The 20,893-nt window shown below is 41.9% G+C and overlaps 7 non-coding genes across 7 annotated transcripts; all 7 read left to right on the top strand.

Annotated features, from left to right (window-relative positions):
• The first annotated feature begins 1,224 nt into the window (after positions 1–1,224).
• trnap-ugg (transfer RNA proline (anticodon UGG)) lies at positions 1,225–1,312 on the top strand. The gene is given in 2 exon segments: positions 1,225–1,260; positions 1,277–1,312. It is a non-coding gene; the product is annotated as a tRNA-Pro (tRNA).
• Positions 1,313–4,351: 3,039 nt separating this feature from the next.
• Positions 4,352–4,439, top strand: trnap-ugg (transfer RNA proline (anticodon UGG)). Its single transcript is given in 2 exon segments — positions 4,352–4,387; positions 4,404–4,439. It is a non-coding gene; the product is annotated as a tRNA-Pro (tRNA).
• Positions 4,440–7,478: 3,039 nt separating this feature from the next.
• On the top strand, positions 7,479–7,566 carry trnap-ugg (transfer RNA proline (anticodon UGG)). The gene is given in 2 exon segments: positions 7,479–7,514; positions 7,531–7,566. It is a non-coding gene; the product is annotated as a tRNA-Pro (tRNA).
• A 3,039-nt stretch (positions 7,567–10,605) lies between these two features.
• Positions 10,606–10,693, top strand: trnap-ugg (transfer RNA proline (anticodon UGG)). The gene is given in 2 exon segments: positions 10,606–10,641; positions 10,658–10,693. It is a non-coding gene; the product is annotated as a tRNA-Pro (tRNA).
• Positions 10,694–13,709: 3,016 nt separating this feature from the next.
• Positions 13,710–13,797, top strand: trnap-ugg (transfer RNA proline (anticodon UGG)). The gene is given in 2 exon segments: positions 13,710–13,745; positions 13,762–13,797. It is a non-coding gene; the product is annotated as a tRNA-Pro (tRNA).
• A 3,016-nt stretch (positions 13,798–16,813) lies between these two features.
• On the top strand, positions 16,814–16,901 carry trnap-ugg (transfer RNA proline (anticodon UGG)). The gene is given in 2 exon segments: positions 16,814–16,849; positions 16,866–16,901. It is a non-coding gene; the product is annotated as a tRNA-Pro (tRNA).
• Positions 16,902–19,938: 3,037 nt separating this feature from the next.
• Positions 19,939–20,026, top strand: trnap-ugg (transfer RNA proline (anticodon UGG)). The gene is given in 2 exon segments: positions 19,939–19,974; positions 19,991–20,026. It is a non-coding gene; the product is annotated as a tRNA-Pro (tRNA).
• The last annotated feature ends 867 nt before the right edge of the window (positions 20,027–20,893 follow it).

The raw sequence follows: 20,893 nt of genomic DNA, 5'->3' as shown, positions 1-20,893 counted from the left end.
GATAAATATATATATGTTTTAAATTGTCTTTTTGTCTGGGTTGGTTTTATTTCCCTCCCTCTTTCCTGCTTGTCTATCACCTGTGGCTTCAACAACCGTCCCAGTCCCGCGTGCTCATGAGTACCGCGCTCATTCACGCACAACACAATTGCATTCAGGAATGATAGAAATTCCAATTTATTCTTCTGAAAGGGAACTGCTGTCCGTGAAGGGCAATTCTACAGCTGTGTAAGAGGGATGTGCTTCCTGTCCAGGATCATTCGGTGTCTGTTTCAACGGGATGGTTGTCAGTTCCGGTTCATCAATTGCCCCTTTAAAACGTATTTTCTCATTATCCGGATCATCCTGTACATTTAAAAAGGAGTGTGATTATCAGCTGTGATAACCGAATTGTTAAACTGTTGTGTTTCAAGATACATTGACTTTGCCTGTGTCCGAGTACATCCATATCGCAGCGCATCTGTTCATTACTCAAAATATGCTCATGTTTTCCGATATCCACTCCTTGATGTAACCCTTGTCCCAAATTTGCTCTCAATATAAAAAACAACAAATTATTCACCGACGGTAGCGGCAGCGTGGCCTAAAGGATAAGGTGTCTGATTTCGATTGTAACTGTGATGTTATCAGATGATTGCAAGTTCGAGTGCGGCAGTGGTCAGCTATCGCATTTTGTGAAATTTTATATTCTTTGTTTTGATTCTGCCTCAAAACCACCATCTCGGACAGTCACTCACCTGAAGTAAAGGAAGGCTGTGTGCTTGAAGAAACTAATGGCACATTTTCATCACTGTCGATCTGGTTGCACGGGCAAAACAAGTGGTGAAGTAGATTTTCGTGCATATCATTTCTGTTTGAATGCAAAAAGTAGGGGATGGATGTCTGACTTTGCAGTCAATAGGAGACAAGCTGACTGACAGGTTGAAGCAATGGACTGCTGATCCAGTATGCCCCTAGCTTCGTCGTTATTGTGTTAAACATTTTCCCCTAGTTTTTATATTCAATCACATTTATCCTCATTGCCAAATTCACCTTTTACTGAAAAGGATGCAGCTCGTTGGTGAAGTAATGTCACAAAAAATAATCACTTCATCAAATGGAAAACATTAGCAGGACGATGGAGAGGGGGACTCATGAAATCGGTCTCTGAGAGTCAGCACAGGCACGATGGGCCGAATAGCAAACTAACGTCAGAAACTGAGAGCTACGCTCATCACCGTCGGCGGCTCGTTGGTCTAGGGGTATGATTCTCGCTTTGGGATTATAATAATTGAAATGCGAGAGGTCCCGGGTTCAAATCCTGGACGAGCCCTGCCAACCTTTTGTCAAAAAACAACTTCTCAGCCGGTCGACATGTCAGAAAACTGACATGTTTCAAATTAAAACGCGTGATTGCACGTTTTAACACACAGCGTCCAAAAATCCTGGAGATTCCCAGGAGCAAAGTGAAACTCACCGAACTGAGTAAATTTCATGTTTCTCAGATGTGCTCGGCTCTGCGTCTCATTGGACAACATAAACCCCGGTTTGATTCCGGCAAATACTTGATCAGTGTATCTTCCTTGCTGCACGCATGAGCTCACCTCCATAGGGATAAGCATACATTCAACGTCAATCTCAAATTCAACGTGAAACAGACTCTGCCCTGAATATGAGTGCGTCCTGTTTCTCTCGCGCTGAAAAGATGTGAGAAGCTGGGTTTGGATTTAGTCCCTTGGCTGCCGAATTTAAACCGTGCAGGAAATCAATCCGGGGTGGCCAAGACGCCTGGTCTAATTAAAAGGCGTTCAAACCCTACATTCCAGGCAGGTTATAGTGTTCTGGCCTCAACATTCGGTTCAACGTATCGGATCATAAGCACCGCTCCCATTGTCTGCTAATTGTTCTGCTGTTCACACTAACACCTCCTCTGGTCCATCCTTTGTTACTTTATTGCCCGCTTACCACTCACTTTGCCTTTTTGCATTGTGCCATTTATTATTCAATCACTCCTACGCTCCACTGTATCACAGGCATTCCCTTTTGTCCTTCCTCGCTGCCTATTTTTCCAGGCGCTATTTTCCAGGAAAAATCTGTAAACTTTACATTTTTCTTAAAATATCGGAATGATCATCTGACTGAACGTGAGCCCGGGAAATTCATCCACAGAATGTTCACGGCCTGCAGAGTTTTACAGAATGATTTGTTTTTGTTCATTGTGTTTCTGTATCCCTTTTAAGGTGATGTGCTGGTCTGCCCGGGGTCATTCTCTGTCTCTCCAAAATGGTGTGCTATCAGTATCGGATCATTATCTATCTGTTTAAAAGGAATGTGCTGTCTGTCCCGGATTTCAAATTTCAAATTTCAAAAACTGCCTTTGGAGAGTGCAGAATTTTTAGTTTGTTGGTGTGTTTGTTTAAGTGAGAGAGTGCGTGGAAACGTTCTGCGCGATCTTACTGTGCATTTCATGTCATGGGAGGGAAAATGCATTACATGCAACTTGAAGCCACACTGATTTGATTCAACACGCATTCAGGGACTGACTGACAGGAGAAGAGTCTGCTGTGGGATTTTGCTATTCCACATGTGAAAGAAGGCAAATAATATAAGTTAGAAACATAGCGATTTTAGCGAGAGCTTGCGGATGGGCTGTGTGACATGATGAGCTCCTTCCCCCTTATTTTCAAATACAAATCAAATCAAGACAAGACAAGACATGACTGACTGACTGACTTTGTTTATATAAATTTCTGTATCAATATTTATATATGCATATATTTACATACATTCCCTACTTTTTAACTTTCACAATAAATGTGCTTTTCTGTTCTGCCTGCATTGGCTCTATTACATTTGACCTCTTTCACAGCACACGCAGCTTCTGTCTGATCCTGCAGAAAAGCACTCGCGACTTTAAAAGATGGCCTTTGTTGCCCACATCTTCCCTCGTGGCTTGTCTTACACCATGGGCTTACTGTGTTTGGGAATTTACTGACTGCACATCCTGATTTCCAGTGGATTTCATGCAGTCGCACAGACTTCGTTCAATCAAAAATATATAGATTAAGAATCAATTATTTATTTATTTCAATCAAATCAAATTCAATTTTTTGCAATAAAATTGTAAATTTATTTATTTTCTTATTATGATAAATATATATATGTTTTAAATTGTCTTTTTGTCTGGGTTGGTTTTATTTCCCTCCCTCTTTCCTGCTTGTCTATCACCTGTGGCTTCAACAACCGTCCCAGTCCCGCGTGCTCATGAGTACCGCGCTCATTCACGCACAACACAATTGCATTCAGGAATGATAGAAATTCCAATTTATTCTTCTGAAAGGGAACTGCTGTCCGTGAAGGGCAATTCTACAGCTGTGTAAGAGGGATGTGCTTCCTGTCCAGGATCATTCGGTGTCTGTTTCAACGGGATGGTTGTCAGTTCCGGTTCATCAATTGCCCCTTTAAAACGTATTTTCTCATTATCCGGATCATCCTGTACATTTAAAAAGGAGTGTGATTATCAGCTGTGATAACCGAATTGTTAAACTGTTGTGTTTCAAGATACATTGACTTTGCCTGTGTCCGAGTACATCCATATCGCAGCGCATCTGTTCATTACTCAAAATATGCTCATGTTTTCCGATATCCACTCCTTGATGTAACCCTTGTCCCAAATTTGCTCTCAATATAAAAAACAACAAATTATTCACCGACGGTAGCGGCAGCGTGGCCTAAAGGATAAGGTGTCTGATTTCGATTGTAACTGTGATGTTATCAGATGATTGCAAGTTCGAGTGCGGCAGTGGTCAGCTATCGCATTTTGTGAAATTTTATATTCTTTGTTTTGATTCTGCCTCAAAACCACCATCTCGGACAGTCACTCACCTGAAGTAAAGGAAGGCTGTGTGCTTGAAGAAACTAATGGCACATTTTCATCACTGTCGATCTGGTTGCACGGGCAAAACAAGTGGTGAAGTAGATTTTCGTGCATATCATTTCTGTTTGAATGCAAAAAGTAGGGGATGGATGTCTGACTTTGCAGTCAATAGGAGACAAGCTGACTGACAGGTTGAAGCAATGGACTGCTGATCCAGTATGCCCCCAGCTTCGTCGTTATTGTGTTAAACATTTTCCCCTAGTTTTTATATTCAATCACATTTATCCTCATTGCCAAATTCACCTTTTACTGAAAAGGATGCAGCTCGTTGGTGAAGTAATGTCACAAAAAATAATCACTTCATCAAATGGAAAACATTAGCAGGACGATGGAGAGGGGGACTCATGAAATCGGTCTCTGAGAGTCAGCACAGGCACGATGGGCCGAATAGCAAACTAACGTCAGAAACTGAGAGCTACGCTCATCACCGTCGGCGGCTCGTTGGTCTAGGGGTATGATTCTCGCTTTGGGATTATAATAATTGAAATGCGAGAGGTCCCGGGTTCAAATCCTGGACGAGCCCTGCCAACCTTTTGTCAAAAAACAACTTCTCAGCCGGTCGACATGTCAGAAAACTGACATGTTTCAAATTAAAACGCGTGATTGCACGTTTTAACACACAGCGTCCAAAAATCCTGGAGATTCCCAGGAGCAAAGTGAAACTCACCGAACTGAGTAAATTTCATGTTTCTCAGATGTGCTCGGCTCTGCGTCTCATTGGACAACATAAACCCCGGTTTGATTCCGGCAAATACTTGATCAGTGTATCTTCCTTGCTGCACGCATGAGCTCACCTCCATAGGGATAAGCATACATTCAACGTCAATCTCAAATTCAACGTGAAACAGACTCTGCCCTGAATATGAGTGCGTCCTGTTTCTCTCGCGCTGAAAAGATGTGAGAAGCTGGGTTTGGATTTAGTCCCTTGGCTGCCGAATTTAAACCGTGCAGGAAATCAATCCGGGGTGGCCAAGACGCCTGGTCTAATTAAAAGGCGTTCAAACCCTACATTCCAGGCAGGTTATAGTGTTCTGGCCTCAACATTCGGTTCAACGTATCGGATCATAAGCACCGCTCCCATTGTCTGCTAATTGTTCTGCTGTTCACACTAACACCTCCTCTGGTCCATCCTTTGTTACTTTATTGCCCGCTTACCACTCACTTTGCCTTTTTGCATTGTGCCATTTATTATTCAATCACTCCTACGCTCCACTGTATCACAGGCATTCCCTTTTGTCCTTCCTCGCTGCCTATTTTTCCAGGCGCTATTTTCCAGGAAAAATCTGTAAACTTTACATTTTTCTTAAAATATCGGAATGATCATCTGACTGAACGTGAGCCCGGGAAATTCATCCACAGAATGTTCACGGCCTGCAGAGTTTTACAGAATGATTTGTTTTTGTTCATTGTGTTTCTGTATCCCTTTTAAGGTGATGTGCTGGTCTGCCCGGGGTCATTCTCTGTCTCTCCAAAATGGTGTGCTATCAGTATCGGATCATTATCTATCTGTTTAAAAGGAATGTGCTGTCTGTCCCGGATTTCAAATTTCAAATTTCAAAAACTGCCTTTGGAGAGTGCAGAATTTTTAGTTTGTTGGTGTGTTTGTTTAAGTGAGAGAGTGCGTGGAAACGTTCTGCGCGATCTTACTGTGCATTTCATGTCATGGGAGGGAAAATGCATTACATGCAACTTGAAGCCACACTGATTTGATTCAACACGCATTCAGGGACTGACTGACAGGAGAAGAGTCTGCTGTGGGATTTTGCTATTCCACATGTGAAAGAAGGCAAATAATATAAGTTAGAAACATAGCGATTTTAGCGAGAGCTTGCGGATGGGCTGTGTGACATGATGAGCTCCTTCCCCCTTATTTTCAAATACAAATCAAATCAAGACAAGACAAGACATGACTGACTGACTGACTTTGTTTATATAAATTTCTGTATCAATATTTATATATGCATATATTTACATACATTCCCTACTTTTTAACTTTCACAATAAATGTGCTTTTCTGTTCTGCCTGCATTGGCTCTATTACATTTGACCTCTTTCACAGCACACGCAGCTTCTGTCTGATCCTGCAGAAAAGCACTCGCGACTTTAAAAGATGGCCTTTGTTGCCCACATCTTCCCTCGTGGCTTGTCTTACACCATGGGCTTACTGTGTTTGGGAATTTACTGACTGCACATCCTGATTTCCAGTGGATTTCATGCAGTCGCACAGACTTCGTTCAATCAAAAATATATAGATTAAGAATCAATTATTTATTTATTTCAATCAAATCAAATTCAATTTTTTGCAATAAAATTGTAAATTTATTTATTTTCTTATTATGATAAATATATATATGTTTTAAATTGTCTTTTTGTCTGGGTTGGTTTTATTTCCCTCCCTCTTTCCTGCTTGTCTATCACCTGTGGCTTCAACAACCGTCCCAGTCCCGCGTGCTCATGAGAACCGCGCTCATTCACGCACAACACAATTGCATTCAGGAATGATAGAAATTCCAATTTATTCTTCTGAAAGGGAACTGCTGTCCGTGAAGGGCAATTCTACAGCTGTGTAAGAGGGATGTGCTTCCTGTCCAGGATCATTCGGTGTCTGTTTCAACGGGATGGTTGTCAGTTCCGGTTCATCAATTGCCCCTTTAAAACGTATTTTCTCATTATCCGGATCATCCTGTACATTTAAAAAGGAGTGTGATTATCAGCTGTGATAACCGAATTGTTAAACTGTTGTGTTTCAAGATACATTGACTTTGCCTGTGTCCGAGTACATCCATATCGCAGCGCATCTGTTCATTACTCAAAATATGCTCATGTTTTCCGATATCCACTCCTTGATGTAACCCTTGTCCCAAATTTGCTCTCAATATAAAAAACAACAAATTATGCACCGACGGTAGCGGCAGCGTGGCCTAAAGGATAAGGTGACTGATTTCGATTGTAACTGTGATGTTATCAGATGATTGCAAGTTCGAGTGCGGCAGTGGTCAGCTATCGCATTTTGTGAAATTTTATATTCTTTGTTTTGATTCTGCCTCAAAACCACCATCTCGGACAGTCACTCACCTGAAGTAAAGGAAGGCTGTGTGCTTGAAGAAACTAATGGCACATTTTCATCACTGTCGATCTGGTTGCACGGGCAAAACAAGTGGTGAAGTAGATTTTCGTGCATATCATTTCTGTTTGAATGCAAAAAGTAGGGGATGGATGTCTGACTTTGCAGTCAATAGGAGACAAGCTGACTGACAGGTTGAAGCAATGGACTGCTGATCCAGTATGCCCCCAGCTTCGTCGTTATTGTGTTAAACATTTTCCCCTAGTTTTTATATTCAATCACATTTATCCTCATTGCCAAATTCACCTTTTACTGAAAAGGATGCAGCTCGTTGGTGAAGTAATGTCACAAAAAATAATCACTTCATCAAAGGGAAAACATTAGCAGGACGATGGAGAGGGGGACTCATGAAATCGGTCTCTGAGAGTCAGCACAGGCACGATGGGCCGAATAGCAAACTAACGTCAGAAACTGAGAGCTACGCTCATCACCGTCGGCGGCTCGTTGGTCTAGGGGTATGATTCTCGCTTTGGGATTATAATAATTGAAATGCGAGAGGTCCCGGGTTCAAATCCCGGACGAGCCCTGCCAACCTTTTGTCAAAAAACAACTTCTCAGCCGGTCGACATGTCAGAAAACTGACATGTTTCAAATTAAAACGCGTGATTGCACGTTTTAACACACAGCGTCCAAAAATCCTGGAGATTCCCAGGAGCAAAGTGAAACTCACCGAACTGAGTAAATTTCATGTTTCTCAGATGTGCTCGGCTCTGCGTCTCATTGGACAACATAAACCCCAGTTTGATTCCGGCAAATACTTGATCAGTGTATCTTCCTTGCTGCACGCATGAGCTCACCTCCATAGGGATAAGCATACATTCAACGTCAATCTCAAATTCAACGTGAAACAGACTCTGCCCTGAATATGAGTGCGTCCTGTTTCTCTCGCGCTGGAAAGATGTGAGAAGCTGGGTTTGGATTTAGTCCCTTGGCTGCCGAATTTAAACCGTGCAGGAAATCAATCCGGGGTGGCCAAGACGCCTGGTCTAATTAAAAGGCGTTCAAACCCTACATTCCAGGCAGGTTATAGTGTTCTGGCCTCAACATTCGGTTCAACGTATCGGATCATAAGCACCGCTCCCATTGTCTGCTAATTGTTCTGCTGTTCACACTAACACCTCCTCTGGTCCATCCTTTGTTACTTTATTGCCCGCTTACCACTCACTTTGCCTTTTTGCATTGTGCCATTTATTATTCAATCACTCCTACGCTCCACTGTATCACAGGCATTCCCTTTTGTCCTTCCTCGCTGCCTATTTTTCCAGGCGCTATTTTCCAGGAAAAATCTGTAAACTTTACATTTTTCTTAAAATATCGGAATGATCATCTGACTGAACGTGAGCCCGGGAAATTCATCCACAGAATGTTCACGGCCTGCAGAGTTTTACAGAATGATTTGTTTTTGTTCATTGTGTTTCTGTATCCCTTTTAAGGTGATGTGCTGGTCTGCCCGGGGTCATTCTCTGTCTCTCCAAAATGGTGTGCTATCAGTATCGGATCATTATCTATCTGTTTAAAAGGAATGTGCTGTCTGTCCCGGATTTCAAATTTCAAATTTCAAAAACTGCCTTTGGAGAGTGCAGAATTTTTAGTTTGTTGGTGTGTTTGTGTAAGTGAGAGAGTGCGTGGAAACGTTCTGCGCGATCTTACTGTGCATTTCATGTCATGGGAGGGAAAATGCATTACATGCAACTTGAAGCCACACTGATTTGATTCAACACGCATTCAGGGACTGACTGACAGGAGAAGAGTCTGCTGTGGGATTTTGCTATTCCACATGTGAAAGAAGGCAAATAATATAAGTTAGAAACATAGCGATTTTAGCGAGAGCTTGCGGATGGGCTGTGTGACATGATGAGCTCCTTCCCCCTTATTTTCAAATACAAATCAAATCAAGACAAGACAAGACATGACTGACTGACTGACTTTGTTTATATAAATTTCTGTATCAATATTTATATATGCATATATTTACATACATTCCCTACTTTTTAACTTTCACAATAAATGTGCTTTTCTGTTCTGCCTGCATTGGCTCTATTACATTTGACCTCTTTCACAGCACACGCAGCTTCTGTCTGATCCTGCAGAAAAGCACTCGCGACTTTAAAAGATGGCCTTTGTTGCCCACATCTTCCCTCGTGGCTTGTCTTACACCATGGGCTTACTGTGTTTGGGAATTTACTGACTGCACATCCTGATTTCCAGTGGATTTCATGCAGTCGCACAGACTTCGTTCAATCAAAAATATATAGATTAAGAATCAATTATTTATTTATTTCAATCAAATCAAATTCAATTTTTTGCAATAAAATTGTAAATTTATTTATTTTCTTATTATGATAAATATATATATGTTTTAAATTGTCTTTTTGTCTGGGTTGGTTTTATTTCCCTCCCTCTTTCCTGCTTGTCTATCACCTGTGGCTTCAACAACCGTCCCAGTCCCGCGTGCTCATGAGAACCGCGCTCATTCACGCACAACACAATTGCATTCAGGAATGATAGAAATTCCAATTTATTCTTCTGAAAGGGAACTGCTGTCCGTGAAGGGCAATTCTACAGCTGTGTAAGAGGGATGTGCTTCCTGTCCAGGATCATTCGGTGTCTGTTTCAACGGGATGGTTGTCAGTTCCGGTTCATCAATTGCCCCTTTAAAACGTATTTTCTCATTATCCGGATCATCCTGTACATTTAAAAAGGAGTGTGATTATCAGCTGTGATAACCGAATTGTTAAACTGTTGTGTTTCAAGATACATTGACTTTGCCTGTGTCCGAGTACATCCATATCGCAGCGCATCTGTTCATTACTCAAAATATGCTCATGTTTTCCGATATCCACTCCTTGATGTAACCCTTGTCCCAAATTTGCTCTCAATATAAAAAACAACAAATTATGCACCGACGGTAGCGGCAGCGTGGCCTAAAGGATAAGGTGACTGATTTCGATTGTAACTGTGATGTTATCAGATGATTGCAAGTTCGAGTGCGGCAGTGGTCAGCTATCGCATTTTGTGAAATTTTATATTCTTTGTTTTGATTCTGCCTCAAAACCACCATCTCGGACAGTCACTCACCTGAAGTAAAGGAAGGCTGTGTGCTTGAAGAAACTAATGGCACATTTTCATCACTGTCGATCTGGTTGCACGGGCAAAACAAGTGGTGAAGTAGATTTTCGTGCATATCATTTCTGTTTGAATGCAAAAAGTAGGGGATGGATGTCTGACTTTGCAGTCAATAGGAGACAAGCTGACTGACAGGTTGAAGCAATGGACTGCTGATCCAGTATGCCCCCAGCTTCGTCGTTATTGTGTTAAACATTTTCCCCTAGTTTTTATATTCAATCACATTTATCCTCATTGCCAAATTCACCTTTTACTGAAAAGGATGCAGCTCGTTGGTGAAGTAATGTCACAAAAAATAATCACTTCATCAAAGGGAAAACATTAGCAGGACGATGGAGAGGGGGACTCATGAAATCGGTCTCTGAGAGTCAGCACAGGCACGATGGGCCGAATAGCAAACTAACGTCAGAAACTGAGAGCTACGCTCATCACCGTCGGCGGCTCGTTGGTCTAGGGGTATGATTCTCGCTTTGGGATTATAATAATTGAAATGCGAGAGGTCCCGGGTTCAAATCCCGGACGAGCCCTGCCAACCTTTTGTCAAAAAACAACTTCTCAGCCGGTCGACATGTCAGAAAACTGACATGTTTCAAATTAAAACGCGTGATTGCACGTTTTAACACACAGCGTCCAAAAATCCTGGAGATTCCCAGGAGCAAAGTGAAACTCACCGAACTGAGTAAATTTCATGTTTCTCAGATGTGCTCGGCTCTGCGTCTCATTGGACAACATAAACCCCAGTTTGATTCCGGCAAATACTTGATCAGTGTATCTTCCTTGCTGCACGCATGAGCTCACCTCCATAGGGATAAGCATACATTCAACGTCAATCTCAAATTCAACGTGAAACAGACTCTGCCCTGAATATGAGTGCGTCCTGTTTCTCTCGCGCTGGAAAGATGTGAGAAGCTGGGTTTGGATTTAGTCCCTTGGCTGCCGAATTTAAACCGTGCAGGAAATCAATCCGGGGTGGCCAAGACGCCTGGTCTAATTAAAAGGCGTTCAAACCCTACATTCCAGGCAGGTTATAGTGTTCTGGCCTCAACATTCGGTTCAACGTATCGGATCATAAGCACCGCTCCCATTGTCTGCTAATTGTTCTGCTGTTCACACTAACACCTCCTCTGGTCCATCCTTTGTTACTTTATTGCCCGCTTACCACTCACTTTGCCTTTTTGCATTGTGCCATTTATTATTCAATCACTCCTACGCTCCACTGTATCACAGGCATTCCCTTTTGTCCTTCCTCGCTGCCTATTTTTCCAGGCGCTATTTTCCAGGAAAAATCTGTAAACTTTACATTTTTCTTAAAATATCGGAATGATCATCTGACTGAACGTGAGCCCGGGAAATTCATCCACAGAATGTTCACGGCCTGCAGAGTTTTACAGAATGATTTGTTTTTGTTCATTGTGTTTCTGTATCCCTTTTAAGGTGATGTGCTGGTCTGCCCGGGGTCATTCTCTGTCTCTCCAAAATGGTGTGCTATCAGTATCGGATCATTATCTATCTGTTTAAAAGGAATGTGCTGTCTGTCCCGGATTTCAAATTTCAAATTTCAAAAACTGCCTTTGGAGAGTGCAGAATTTTTAGTTTGTTGGTGTGTTTGTGTAAGTGAGAGAGTGCGTGGAAACGTTCTGCGCGATCTTACTGTGCATTTCATGTCATGGGAGGGAAAATGCATTACATGCAACTTGAAGCCACACTGATTTGATTCAACACGCATTCAGGGACTGACTGACAGGAGAAGAGTCTGCTGTGGGATTTTGCTATTCCACATGTGAAAGAAGGCAAATAATATAAGTTAGAAACATAGCGATTTTAGCGAGAGCTTGCGGATGGGCTGTGTGACATGATGAGCTCCTTCCCCCTTATTTTCAAATACAAATCAAATCAAGACAAGACAAGACATGACTGACTGACTGACTTTGTTTATATAAATTTCTGTATCAATATTTATATATGCATATATTTACATACATTCCCTACTTTTTAACTTTCACAATAAATGTGCTTTTCTGTTCTGCCTGCATTGGCTCTATTACATTTGACCTCTTTCACAGCACACGCAGCTTCTGTCTGATCCTGCAGAAAAGCACTCGCGACTTTAAAAGATGGCCTTTGTTGCCCACATCTTCCCTCGTGGCTTGTCTTACACCATGGGCTTACTGTGTTTGGGAATTTACTGACTGCACATCCTGATTTCCAGTGGATTTCATGCAGTCGCACAGACTTCGTTCAATCAAAAATATATAGATTAAGAAACAATTATTTATTTATTTCAATCAAATCAAATTCAATTTTTTGCAATAAAATTGTAAATTTATTTATTTTCTTATTATGATAAATATATATATGTTTTAAATTGTCTTTTTGTCTGGGTTGGTTTTATTTCCCTCCCTCTTTCCTGCTTGTCTATCACCTGTGGCTATCACCTATCAGTCCCGCATACTCATGAGAACCACGCTCAATCACGTACAACACAATTGCATTCAGGAATGATAGAAATCCCACTTTATTCTTCTGAAAGGGAACTGCTGTCCGTGAAGGGCAATTCTACAGCTGTGTAAGAGGGATGTGCTCCCTGTCCAGGATTATTCGGTGTTGTTTCAACGGGATGGTTGTCAGTTCCGGTTCATCAATTGCCCCTTTAAAACGTATTTTCTCATTATCCGGATCATCCTGTACATTTAAAAAGGAGTGTGATTATCAGCTGTGATAACCGAATTGTTAAACTGTTGTGTTTCAAGATACATTGACTTTGCCTGTGTCCGTGTACATCCATATGGCAGCGCATCTGTTCATGACTCAAAATATGCTCATGTTTTCCGATATCCACTCCCAAATTTGCTCTCAATATAAAAAACAACAAATTATACACCGACGGTAGCGGCCGCGTTGCCTAAAGGATAAGGTGTCTGATTTCGATTGTAACTGTGATGTTATCAGATGATTGCAAGTTCGAGTGCGGCAGTGGTCAGCTATCGCATTTTGTGAAATTTTATATTCTTTGTTTTGATTCTGCCTCAAAACCACCATCTCGGACAGTCACTCACCTGAAGTAAAGGAAGGCTGTGTGCTTGAAGAAACTAATGGCACATTTTCATCACTGTCGATCTGGTTGCACGGGCAAAACAAGTGGTGAAGTAGATTTTCGTGCATATCATTTCTGTTTGAATGCAAAAAGTAGGGGATGGATGTCTGACTTTGCAGTCAATAGGAGACAAGCTGACTGACAGGTTGAAGCAATGGACTGCTGATCCAGTATGCCCCCAGCTTCGTCGTTATTGTGTTAAACATTTTCCCCTAGTTTTTATATTCAATCACATTTATCCTCATTGCCAAATTCACCTTTTACTGAAAAGGATGCAGCTCGTTGGTGAAGTAATGTCACAAAAAATAATCACTTCATCAAAGGGAAAACATTAGCAGGACGATGGAGAGGGGGACTCATGAAATCGGTCTCTGAGAGTCAGCACAGGCACGATGGGCCGAATAGCAAACTAACGTCAGAAACTGAGAGCTACGCTCATCACCGTCGGCGGCTCGTTGGTCTAGGGGTATGATTCTCGCTTTGGGATTATAATAATTGAAATGCGAGAGGTCCCGGGTTCAAATCCCGGACGAGCCCTGCCAACCTTTTGTCAAAAAACAACTTCTCAGCCGGTCGACATGTCAGAAAACTGACATGTTTCAAATTAAAACGCGTGATTGCACGTTTTAACACACAGCGTCCAAAAATCCTGGAGATTCCCAGGAGCAAAGTGAAACTCACCGAACTGAGTAAATTTCATGTTTCTCAGATGTGCTCGGCTCTGCGTCTCATTGGACAACATAAACCCCAGTTTGATTCCGGCAAATACTTGATCAGTGTATCTTCCTTGCTGCACGCATGAGCTCACCTCCATAGGGATAAGCATACATTCAACGTCAATCTCAAATTCAACGTGAAACAGACTCTGCCCTGAATATGAGTGCGTCCTGTTTCTCTCGCGCTGAAAAGATGTGAGAAGCTGGGTTTGGATTTAGTCCCTTGGCTGCCGAATTTAAACCGTGCAGGAAATCAATCCGGGGTGGCCAAGACGCCTGGTCTAATTAAAAGGCGTTCAAACCCTACATTCCAGGCAGGTTATAGTGTTCTGGCCTCAACATTCGGTTCAACGTATCGGATCATAAGCACCGCTCCCATTGTCTGCTAATTGTTCTGCTGTTCACACTAACACCTCCTCTGGTCCATCCTTTGTTACTTTATTGCCCGCTTACCACTCACTTTGCCTTTTTGCATTGTGCCATTTATTATTCAATCACTCCTACGCTCCACTGTATCACAGGCATTCCCTTTTGTCCTTCCTCGCTGCCTATTTTTCCAGGCGCTATTTTCCAGGAAAAATCTGTAAACTTTACATTTTTCTTAAAATATCGGAATGATCATCTGACTGAACGTGAGCCCGGGAAATTCATCCACAGAATGTTCACGGCCTGCAGAGTTTTACAGAATGATTTGTTTTTGTTCATTGTGTTTCTGTATCCCTTTTAAGGTGATGTGCTGGTCTGCCCGGGGTCATTCTCTGTCTCTCCAAAATGGTGTGCTATCAGTATCGGATCATTATCTATCTGTTTAAAAGGAATGTGCTGTCTGTCCCGGATTTCAAATTTCAAATTTCAAAAACTGCCTTTGGAGAGTGCAGAATTTTTAGTTTGTTGGTGTGTTTGTGTAAGTGAGAGAGTGCGTGGAAACGTTCTGCGCGATCTTACTGTGCATTTCATGTCATGGGAGGGAAAATGCATTACATGCAACTTGAAGCCACACTGATTTGATTCAACACGCATTCAGGGACTGACTGACAGGAGAAGAGTCTGCTGTGGGATTTTGCTATTCCACATGTGAAAGAAGGCAAATAATATAAGTTAGAAACATAGCGATTTTAGCGAGAGCTTGCGGATGGGCTGTGTGACATGATGAGCTCCTTCCCCCTTATTTTCAAATACAAATCAAATCAAGACAAGACAAGACATGACTGACTGACTGACTTTGTTTATATAAATTTCTGTATCAATATTTATATATGCATATATTTACATACATTCCCTACTTTTTAACTTTCACAATAAATGTGCTTTTCTGTTCTGCCTGCATTGGCTCTATTACATTTGACCTCTTTCACAGCACACGCAGCTTCTGTCTGATCCTGCAGAAAAGCACTCGCGACTTTAAAAGATGGCCTTTGTTGCCCACATCTTCCCTCGTGGCTTGTCTTACACCATGGGCTTACTGTGTTTGGGAATTTACTGACTGCACATCCTGATTTCCAGTGGATTTCATGCAGTCGCACAGACTTCGTTCAATCAAAAATATATAGATTAAGAAACAATTATTTATTTATTTCAATCAAATCAAATTCAATTTTTTGCAATAAAATTGTAAATTTATTTATTTTCTTATTATGATAAATATATATATGTTTTAAATTGTCTTTTTGTCTGGGTTGGTTTTATTTCCCTCCCTCTTTCCTGCTTGTCTATCACCTGTGGCTATCACCTATCAGTCCCGCATACTCATGAGAACCACGCTCAATCACGTACAACACAATTGCATTCAGGAATGATAGAAATCCCACTTTATTCTTCTGAAAGGGAACTGCTGTCCGTGAAGGGCAATTCTACAGCTGTGTAAGAGGGATGTGCTCCCTGTCCAGGATTATTCGGTGTTGTTTCAACGGGATGGTTGTCAGTTCCGGTTCATCAATTGCCCCTTTAAAACGTATTTTCTCATTATCCGGATCATCCTGTACATTTAAAAAGGAGTGTGATTATCAGCTGTGATAACCGAATTGTTAAACTGTTGTGTTTCAAGATACATTGACTTTGCCTGTGTCCGTGTACATCCATATGGCAGCGCATCTGTTCATGACTCAAAATATGCTCATGTTTTCCGATATCCACTCCCAAATTTGCTCTCAATATAAAAAACAACAAATTATACACCGACGGTAGCGGCCGCGTTGCCTAAAGGATAAGGTGTCTGATTTCGATTGTAACTGTGATCTTATCAGACGATTGCAGGTTCGAGTCCGGCAGTGGTTAGCTATCGCGCTTTGTGAAATTTTATATTCTTTGTTTTGATTCTGCCTCAAAACCAACCATCTCGGACAGTCACTCACCTGAAGTAAAGGAAGGCTGTGTGCTTTAAGAAGCTAATGGCACATTTTCATCACTGTCGATCTGGTTGCACGGGCAAAACAAGTGGTGAAGTAGATTTTCGTGCACATTATTTCTGTTTGAATGCAAAAAGTAGGGGATGGATGTCTAACTTTGCAGTCAATAGGAGACAAGGTGACTGACAGGTTGAAGCAATGGACTGCTGATCCAGTATGCCCCCAGCTTCGTCGTTATTGTGTTAAACATTTTCCCCAATTTTTTTATTCAATCACATTTATCCTCATTGCCAAATTCACCTTTTACTGAAAAGGATGCAGCTCGTTGGTGAAGTAATGTCACAAAAAATAATCACTTCATCAAAGGGAAAACATTAGCAGGACGATGGAGAGGGGGACTCATGAAATCGGTCTCTGAGAGTCAGCACAGGCACGATGGGCCGAATAGCAAACTAACGTCAGAAACTGAGAGCTACGTTCATCACTGTCGGCGGCTCGTTGGTCTAGGGGTATGATTCTCGCTTTGGGATTATAATAATTGAAATGCGAGAGGTCCCGGGTTCAAATCCCGGACGAGCCCTGCCAACCTTTTGTCAAAAAACGACTTCTCAGCCGGTCGACATGTGAGAAAACTGACATGTTTCAAATTAAAACGTGTGATTGCACTCCGTTGTTCACACAGCGTCCAAAAATCCTGGAGATTCCCAGGAGCAAAGTGAAACTCACCGAACTGAGTAAATTTCATGTTTCTCAGATGTGCTCGGCTCTGCGTCTCATTGGACAACATAAACCCCGGTTTGATTCCGGCAAATACTCGATCAGTGTATCTTCCTTGCTGCACGCATGAGCTCACCTCCATAGGGATAAGCATACATTCAACGTCAATCTCAAATTCAACGTGAAACACACTCTGCCCTGAATATGAGTGCGTCCTGTTTCTCTCGCGTTGAAAAGATGTGAGAAGCTGGGTTTGGATTTAGTCCCTTGGCTGCCGAATTTAAACCGTGCAGGAAATCAATCCGGGGTGGCCAAACTGCCTGGTCTAATTAAAAGGCGTTCAAACCCTACATTCCAGGCAGGTTATAGTGTTCTGGCCTCAACATTCCGTTCAACGTATCGGATCATAAGCACCGCTCCCATTGTCTGCTAATGGTTCTGCTGTTCACACTAACACCTCCTCTGGTCCATCCTTTGTTACTTTATTGCCCGCTTACCACTCACTTTGCCTTTTTGCATTGTGCCATTTATTATTCAATCACTCCTACGCTCCACTGTATCACAGGCATTCCCTTTTGTCCTTCCTCGCTGCCTATTTTTCCAGGCGCTATTTTCCAGGAAAAATCTATAAACTTTACATTTTTCTTAAAATATCGGAATGATCATCTGACTGAACGTGAGCCCGGGAAATTCATCCACAGAATGTATACGGCCTGCTGAGTTTTACAGAATGCTTTGTTTTTGTTCATTGTGTTTCTGTATCCCTTTTAAGGTGATGTGCTGGTCTGCCCGGGGTCATTCTCTGTCTCTCCAAAATGGTATGCTATCAGTATCGGATCATTATCTATCTGTTTAAAAGGAATGTGCTGTCTGTCCCGGATTTCAAATTTCAAATTTCAAAAACTGCCTTTGGAGAGTGCAGAATTTTTAGTTTGTTGGTGTGTTTGTGTAAGTGAGAGAGTGCGTGGAAACGTTCTGGGCGATCTTCCTGTGCATTTCATGTCATGGGAGGAAAAATGCATTACATGCAACTTGAAGCCACACTGATTTGATTCAACACGCATTCAGGGACTGACTGACAGGAGAAGAGTCTGCTGTGGGATTTTGCTATTCCACATGTGAAAGAAGGCAAATTATATAAGTTAGAAACATAGCGATTTTAGCGAGAGCTTGCGGATGGGCTTTGTGACATGATGAGTTCCTTCCCCCTTATTTTCAAATACAAATCAAATCAAGACAAGACAAGACATGACTGACTGACTGACTTTGTTTATATAAATTTCTGTATCAATATTTATATATGCATATATTTACATACATTCCCTACTTTTTAACTTTCACAATAAATGTGCTTTTCTGTTCTGCCTGCATTGGCTCTATTACATTTGACCTCTTTCACAGCACACGCAGCTTCTGTCTGACCCTGCAGAAAAGCACTCGCGACCTTAAAAGATGGCCTTTGTTTCCCACATCTTCCTTCGTGGCTTGTCTTACACCATGGGCTTACTGTGTTTGGGAATTTACTGACTGCACACCCTGATTTCCAGTGGATTTCATGCAGTCGCACAGACTTCGTTCAATCAAAAATATATAGATTAAGAAACAATTATTTATTTATTTCAATCAAATCAAATTCAATTTTTTGCAATAAAATTGTAAATTTATTTATTTTCTTATTATGATAAATATATATATGTTTTAAATTGTCTTTTTGTCTCTGTTGGTTTTATTTCCCTCCCTCTTTCCTGCTTGTCTATCACCTGTGGCTATCACCTATCAGTCCCGCGTACTCATGAGAACCACGCTCAATCACGTACAACACAATTGCATTCAGGAATGATAGAAATCCCACTTTATTCTTCTGAAAGGGAACTGCTGTCCGTGAAGGGCAATTCTACAGCTGTGTAAGAGGGATGTGCTCCCTGTCCAGGATCATTCGGTGTTGTTTCAACGGGATGGTTGTCAGTTCCGGTTCATCAATTGCCCCTTTAAAACGTATTTTCTCATTATCCGGATCATCCTGTACATTTAAAAAGGAGTGTGATTATCAGCTGTGATAACCGAATTGTTGAACTGTTGTGTTTCAAGATACATTGACTTTGCCTGTGTCCGTGTACATCCATATGGCAGCGCATCTGTTCATGACTCAAAATATGCTCATGTTTTCCGATATCCACTCCTTGATGTAACCCTTGTCCCAAATTTGCTCTCAATATAAAAAACAACAAATTATACACCGACGGTAGCGGCCGCGTTGCCTAAAGGATAAGGTGTCTGATTTCGATTGTAACTGTGATCTTATCAGACGATTGCAGGTTCGAGTCCGGCAGTGGTTAGCTATCGCGCTTTGTGAAATTTTATATTCTTTGTTTTGATTCTGCCTCAAAACCAACCATCTCGGACAGTCACTCACCTGAAGTAAAGGAAGGCTGTGTGCTTTAAGAAGCTAATGGCACATGTTCATCACTGTCGATCTGGTTGCACGGGCAAAACAAGTGGTGAAGTAGATTTTCGTGCACATTATTTCTGTTTGAATGCAAAAAGTAGGGGATGGATGTCTGACTTTGCAGTCAATAGGAGACAAGGTGACTGACAGGTTGAAGCAATGGACTGCTGATCCAGTGTGCCCCCAGCTTCGTCGTTATTGTGTTAAACATTTTCCCCTAGTTTTTTTATTCAATCACATTTATCCTCATTGCCAAATTCACCTTTTACTGAAAAGAATGCAGCTCGTTGGTGAAGTAATGTCACAAAAAATAATCACTTCATCAAAGGGAAAACATTAGCAGGACGATGGAGAGGGGGACTCATGAAATCGGTCTCTGAGAGTCAGCACAGGCACGATGGGCCGAATAGCAAACTAACGTCAGAAACTGAGAGCTACGTTCATCACTGTCGGCGGCTCGTTGGTCTAGGGGTATGATTCTCGCTTTGGGATTATAATAATTGAAATGCGAGAGGTCCCGGGTTCAAATCCCGGACGAGCCCTGCCAACCTTTTGTCAAAAAACGACTTCTCAGCCTGTCGACATGTGAGAAAACTGACATGTTTCAAATTAAAACGTGTGATTGCACTCCGTTGTTCACACAGCGTCCAAAAATCCTGGAGATTCCCAGGAGCAAAGTGAAACTCACCGAACTGAGTAAATTTCATGTTTCTCAGATGTGCTCGGCTCTGCGTCTCATTGGACAACATAAACCCCGGTTTGATTCCGGCAAATACTTGATCAGTGTATCTTCCTTGCTGCACGCATGAGCTCACCTCCATAGGGATAAGCATACATTCAACGTCAATCTCAAATTCAACGTGAAACAGACTCTGCCCTGAATATGAGTGCGTCCTGTTTCTCTCGCGTTGAAAAGATGTGAGAAGCTGGGTTTGGATTTAGTCCCTTGGCTGCCGAATTTAAACCGTGCAGGAAATCAATCCGGGGTGGCCAAGCTGCCTGGTCTAATTAAAAGGCGTTCGAACCCTACATTCCAGGCAGGTTATAGTGTTCTGGCCTCAACATTCGGTTCAACGTATCGGATCATAAGCACCGCTCCCATTGTCTGCTAATGGTTCTGCTGTTCACACTAACACCTCCTCTGGTCCATCCTTTGTTACTTTATTGCCCGCTTACCACTCACTTTGCCTTTTTGCATTGTGCCATTTATTATTCAATCACTCCTACGCTCCACTGTATCACAGGCATTCCCTTTTGTCCTTCCTCGCTGCCCATTTTTCCAGGCGCTATTTTCCAGGAAAAATCTGTAAACTTTACATTTTTCTTAAAATATCGGAATGATCATCTGACTGAACGTGAGCCCGGGAAATTCATCCACAGAATGTATACGGCCTGCTGAGTTTTACAGA

The sequence above is a fragment of the Pristiophorus japonicus genome, unplaced genomic scaffold, assembly GCF_044704955.1.
Source record: "Pristiophorus japonicus isolate sPriJap1 unplaced genomic scaffold, sPriJap1.hap1 HAP1_SCAFFOLD_42, whole genome shotgun sequence".
NCBI lineage: Eukaryota > Metazoa > Chordata > Chondrichthyes > Pristiophoridae > Pristiophorus > Pristiophorus japonicus.
Note: the sequence above shows the minus strand (reverse complement) of the source record. Positions and strands in the feature narration are given on the sequence as shown.